The following is a 6000-nucleotide window of genomic DNA, read 5'->3' as shown; positions in this document are numbered from 1 at the left end:
TATCCAAGATAAATGAACATTCATCATTAACAAGGCTTTCTCCTTTCTAAAAACGCATACAATAAAACTCAATTTCAAAATGTTCTAGAACACATATCTGTGTAAGTAGACTTTTGACTCCAATATCTTCTGTAACAACTTCCCCATGTGTGTTGTTTCTCTTTGCAGTTGATTCATCATCAACACACCAGTATCCTAAAGTTGTGTGCCGTTTCATTGTATAAATTCCATATTGGTCCTGTTCTCACTGTATAAGCCGCTGTCCCCCTGTTATGTCATTCCTCGGTGGATTATAAAATGCTGTAATCACCGGTTCCGCTCGTCTGGTTGCAGAATGGTTTAAGGTTAGCTGCTGTTACTGCTAGAGGATTAGACACGCAGAGGTTGGAAAAGTGAAGACTATATTGAAAGATCAAATTTATTCAAAACCTATTAGAATATATTTTTCAGAGAATGACTTTTTATTCATGTTCCTTTAGTAATTTAAACTAGTTAGTCTGACATTTTAATTCCATGCTGTTATGATGCATTTACAACCATAAAAGGGACCTCCTGCCATTTGTTCTTCTGAATGTATGTTGGTCATGGTTTTGGGTTGCGTAGGTTACAGCAATTCTGAAACTCTGATATGACTGACTCTGCCTAAAGGCATTATTAAAGAGGAAACACTCAGCTCCTTAGTCCCTGTTCTGGATAGCTCTTCTAAGTGAACCTGAGGTTGCAGAGGGTATCGACATGAATCAGATTGAAGTGCAGCAATACACAAAGGTCTCATATTGCCATCATGGGAAAAAAAGTTACTTTGGACCTTAGGGCAAGAATTGGACTATGGCGACCTCCAAGGAGGATTGATGTAGGCAGACGTCTTAATATTTTGTCAGTACTGATCCCAGGTTTCTTTCCAGGGTACATATTTTAAACGACTGGTAAGGGAAGGATTCAGATTGAAATAATAAAGCAATTTCACTGAAGCAAAAGTGTTAAGGCCATTTGACTTTATGTCACAGTGCACTGATATACAGCTATGATACTGCTATTATACAACAGTCATCACAGCCATCATCAGAGCAGTGTCCCAAAATCTGTGACAAATACCTTGTCCAAGGGCCTCCTATGGTCCTAAAGCATCAGTTTTTGCCTGTCATGCAATCAGATTCCAGGACCAGAACTGTTTTATGTAATATAATGTATAATACAAAACTAGGCCTACATACAGTCGTGGAGGAGATCTTCAACATTTCAAATCAGCATTTCTAGATATATTGTGTCCATTCCAGTCTGTTGAATTCAAACCTCGGGAGTGACATAAAGTCATCCAACAGCAATGTGAAAGACGGACAGCGTGACAACACCCATGAAAAATCAAGGTTATCACATCCAAATTTTTTTAAATTTTACTAAATACACATGCAAATGAAGAGCTTGGTTCCAAAATGAGATAATCATGTTTGTTTATTGTGCAGTCCAATTGAGATCAATCAAACTGAAGTTGGTTTGGTTTGTTTTGATCTGAGCCATAATAACTTACAAAATACAGCTAACACAATAAAAACATGATAACATAATAAAAATTGAAATGTAGTCTCATTTAATCTCTAATATCATTTTGGAACCAAACTTTTCAAATATTACTCATCTGTTGCTTAAAAGTGAATATAAACATGCAGTATTTGAGGTATGAATGAAACAGAATGTTTACCAGTTTCTGCTGTTTTCATTTTCTGCAAATAAATGCAAATATAATGTTTGTTAGTAGTTCACAGAATAAAACAAAAATAACCATTTTACCTAAACACATACTGTATTTATGAATAGTAAATTCAGAAAAACTGAAACTGTCTTAGAAATGGCCCTTCAGTTTTTCATATTGCATAAAACAACACTCACTGTTTGAAGCAAACACGAAGAACAATCACATAATCCCTGAAAGAAGTTGAAAATAAGGTCTACACTTTTACCTAATACGCTTGCAAAAGCACATTTTGAGAAAATGACACTAATTAGAGTATTGTTAGATCTCATTGCACTAGTCCTGGTGTACACTATGTGTCTTCATCCAAGACATTCAACACAGAAACAGATCAATAGAATCAACCCATCTCTGCATAAGACATGACGTTTTAGAGTGTAAAGATGACACACAGGTTCAATCGGCATTGATGAAATGACAAACAAAAGGAGAACAGGATAATCTGTGTGCTATGAAGTCCATGATTCTGTCTGAAAGAGGATAATGTTGTTACCTCAGTTAGGTTTTGTCCGTGATGTTTGCGGAACAACAGCTCTAAGGTTCTCGGTTCAGAAGAGGATTAGGGCTCAAAGATTCTGGCAGGGATTGTCTGTCTTTTGCCCGTAATTGTCAGGAGAAATAAAAAGCAATGCCAGTCTGCCAATGGGGAAAAAGAAACTCTTTCTTTGTTCATCGCACTGCAAATCTATCAACCAGTTTTGCCCCTTGGGAATCAAGTCTGTTGCTATGGAAATTCAAAGGAATTTTCAGGTCTTGGGTGTGTTAATATATTGTTCTGGTTGTGAATGTCGTTAGGGTATATACCGTAGCAATTCCTATTTTCTTAAAAAATATATACAGTGGGGTCTCAAAGGGGAAGTTTTGACTGCAGTAGCAAAATAATGTTAATTCAAAGTTCTGCCAATTTTATAAGCACAAAATGTGTAAAATACCAAGGGTGACTTTCAAATAAATTGACCCATTCTGCACAAAATGAAAATTATGTTGCTGCCCTGATTAATATTAGAAATTATAATGTCTTTTAGAGTATGCAAATAAAATACGGAAATAAACAACTTTAACAAGGAGGCCGACAGCGAGTCAGATGGGAAATTAGATGTTTCTCAAGTAGGTAGGGCAGTATACAGTGCAGAAAATTCGCTATGCCTTCAAACATTATTGGACACTGTCACACAAGTCCATTTACCATTTGACATTCATTGACTCATTTTTTAAATGAATACCAGCCTTTAAAGTTTCAATATCTGCAGCCCAGTGGGAGACTCCACTTGTGTCTTGAGTAGGTAGACAATTACTATAAATGTTTTTTGTTCTTGAAATAGCTCATCTTGTTCGTCAATAAGAAACAGAGTTATCCAAAACATTTCATGTAGAGGTAACATTGTTGGCTCAACCTATGGCATTGATTTTTGGAGTGGAACTATATATTTATCCAATGGCGAAGAAACTATGCACTTCAACTTAAGTATTCCCATTTCCCGAAAAAATTCAGAGAGATGTCTCCAAAATGGCATTAAAGGCATTTACAGTTTCATTTCATCCACTGGTAGCTTACAGTGGACAAACTAGAAAAGGTAATGGAAACAATTTTGTGGCAGACATACAAAAACAGGCTCTCATTTGTCTGGACAAACCTCCCCGTTTCCTTCAGGCGATCCTTGTAAAATGATAAGCCTGGCATTTGTTCAGAGGTCACCATGCAGAGAAGCAAGCTCATCAGACGAGCAGGATGTGGTGCTGTTGTGTATTAGCGAATACCATCACTGCTTATTAAGGCACCAGCGCCTCAAGCACATCAGGTGCCCTCAGGGCAAATGTTTAGTCCTAAATGATTTCAGACGAAATGTGAAAGTTGGAATGAAGTTCCTGACATCTATCTGGCGAAAGCAGATCAAAAAGTACGAGATTGTACGAGTTTATATGAATTAAAAAATGAAAAATAGTTGAACTGTTGTGAGTGGGAATATGTTTTGAAGATTTGAAATATAGAAACTTAACATTTATGCATTTGGCGGCTTTCATCCAAAGCAATTTACAATCCATGATTCTTTATTGTATTAAAATGTATGTTATATGATTAAATTGAGTGCATTACTAGACAAGCCTCTGTGTTGACAAAAAGTCAATCATTTATTCTGTTATGCCATTACACCAGTAGGTGCCGAACTCTTGTTGTTTTAAGGATTATGGGTCTTTTAAACAATAATATAAGAGTTTCATTCAAAACACCTCACTGAAGTTACACGCTAACTAAGTGTTAAATGCTCAAACTATTTAGAAAAACACTTCATGTCAAGAGTAAAAGTGTAGAGTGCGTTGCATGTTATTTTCAGCTACTGGAATTGAATGAGTTTAAATGGAGGTTTTAAGACAAGGGCAGGCTTGATTGCCTTGTGGATTAATTCTGTTTTGCAGCTCATTTGAGCATTTGACATTAGAAGACCTTGCGTGGCTTCACAAAATAATCCTTCAGCAATGGTCTAAAGGAGCTTTTTGTTTCATCAACCACTAACTGTGTGACTCACTAACCATTTGAACTCGTGACAGGTCTAATCTTTGAAAAGATTAAAGGAACTGTCCTGAATTCTCCTGGATCACCTTGTCGCAGCAGACTTAATTAGAGCTACTGGCTAAAGCTTAGACTTCAGAGTTCTGGTTTACCTCCGGAATGCATTAAACTTTGAAGTTATCAAATGTCCATGAACACAGAAATAAGTCACAATGCAGGTCTATAAAATATTTAGACAGTTAAAACATTTTTTGCTGGCACAAAAAGGAAATTTGCTTAATGAGTAAAATAGGAAGTACTGCACAGCAAGTGACGGTATCACTGTCAAGACTGTTTGTGTCAATTATATTGGTCTTAAAACCAAAAATTCCCTCTTGTACTTTCATTTTCACTGCCTAAAGCTCATCCACTTACAGTCATTATTTTTTCTCTAAACGTACTTGAGGGACAGATGACTGTCAGAGAGTTAATATGGCAGCTTATTGTTTTAATTATTCATTTTTCATGGTTACGTTTTCCAAGCTTTCATAGCAAAAGCTCCATGACTTTGGAACTGATTATTTAGGTGGTTCATTTTCCCCCTGATTTACTTTCTGTCATGCATATTATGTTGTAATTTTCTTTCAAGGTGAAGATTCAATTTAAAACAAGTTTTCCAGCTGAGGCTCACACTTTCTATCTTGGTAAGCAATATTGTATAATAACAAACTCAGAAAACTTTTTTTTATTTATTTTTAATTTGAAGTTTTGAGGGTTTTAAAAAACGGTTCTAAAAGTTACAAATAATGCTTACGTCTTCGCGAAACATGTTGACTGTAAGTACTGTATGTGCTGTGAAGTACTGGTAATTCTTCAATTCTAATACGTATATTTAACAAAGTTCGGCTAATCCAACCAATTAGCATGAGAAGATTGGTTGCCTCGTGACAGTTTTGCAGCATACCTGAACCAACCCATCTCTCCTCACAAATGTTCTAAAACCCCCATTTTTCTGCATATGTATGTGTAAACATTAACTTCATGAACATAAAGTACATTGGAACTAAAACAACCCAGTCTCACAGTAGTTTGTGAAATAATCACACAAAAAGACTAACTGTATTGATTTGTGTTCATGGACACAAAAGGGGTTACAGCAATTCTGAAACTCTGATATGACTCTGCGAGCCGGTAGCCTAAAGGCATTATTAAAGAGGAAACACTCAGCTCCTTAGTCCCTCTTCTGGATAGCTCTTCTAAGTGAACCTGAGGTTGCAGAGGGTATCGACATGAATCAGATTGAAGTGCAGCAATACACAAAGGTCTCATATTGCCATCATGGGAAAAAAAGTTACTTTGGACCTTAGGGCAAGAATTGGACTATGGCGACCTCCAAGGAGGAATGATGTAGGCAGCCGTCTTAATATTTTGTCAGTACTGATCCCAGGTTTCTTTCCAGGGTACATATTTTAAACGACTGGTAAGAGAAGGATTCAGATTGAAATAATAAAGCTATTTCACTGAAGCAGAAGTGTTAAGGCCATTTGACTTTCTGTCACAAGTGTTAAGGCCATTTGACTTTATGTCACAGTGCACAGTGACTGCAGTTGGTTTGTTTTGATTTGAGCCAAAATAACTTCAAAATACAGCTAACTAACACAATAAAACACAATAAAAACATGATAACAAAATAAAAATTGAAATGTAGTTATCTCATTTTGGAAACAAACTCTTTGAATATTACTTATCTGTTGCTTTAAAG

This window comes from Barbatula barbatula, assembly GCF_947034865.1.
Source record: "Barbatula barbatula genome assembly, chromosome: 10".
Taxonomy (NCBI): domain Eukaryota; kingdom Metazoa; phylum Chordata; class Actinopteri; order Cypriniformes; family Nemacheilidae; genus Barbatula; species Barbatula barbatula.
The sequence above is the reverse complement of the archived record's forward strand: the minus strand, read 5'-3'. Positions refer to the sequence as shown.